The sequence below is a fragment of the Bison bison genome, unplaced genomic scaffold, assembly GCF_000754665.1.
Source record: "Bison bison bison isolate TAMUID 2011002044 unplaced genomic scaffold, Bison_UMD1.0 scf7180017864383, whole genome shotgun sequence".
NCBI lineage: Eukaryota > Metazoa > Chordata > Mammalia > Artiodactyla > Bovidae > Bison > Bison bison.
In genome coordinates this window covers 1,503,932-1,504,433 of record NW_011494955.1, presented here as the reverse complement: position 1 = coordinate 1,504,433, position 502 = coordinate 1,503,932, and positions in this window count along the sequence as shown.

The window sequence follows — 502 nt, the reverse complement described above, 5'->3', positions numbered from 1 at the left end:
GCTTTATTGGGAAAGCGGACAATCCTGGGAAGAAGCTGGACTCATGTTCCAAAAAACCAAATCCCCATTGCTGATCAGAGGGCAAGAGATTTTAAAGAATTAGATGTCCTTCAGCAGATGAATGGATAAGAAAGCTGTGGTACATAGACACAATGGAGTATTACTCAGCCATTAAAAAGAATACATTTGAATCAGTTCTAATGAGGTGGATGGAACTGGAGCCGATTATACAGAGTGAAGTAAGCCAGAAGGAAAAACACCAATACAGTATACTACTACTACTACTAAGTCACTTCAGTCGTGTCCGACTCTGTGTGACCCCATAGACGGCAGCCCACCAGACTCCCCCGTCCCTGGGATTCTCCAGGCGAGAACACTGGAGTGGGTTGCCATTTCCTTGTCCAATGCATGAAAGTGAAAAGTGAAAGTGAATTCACTCAGTCGTGTCCAACCCTCAGCGACCCCATGGACTGCAGCCTTCCAGGCTCCTCCGTCCATGGGA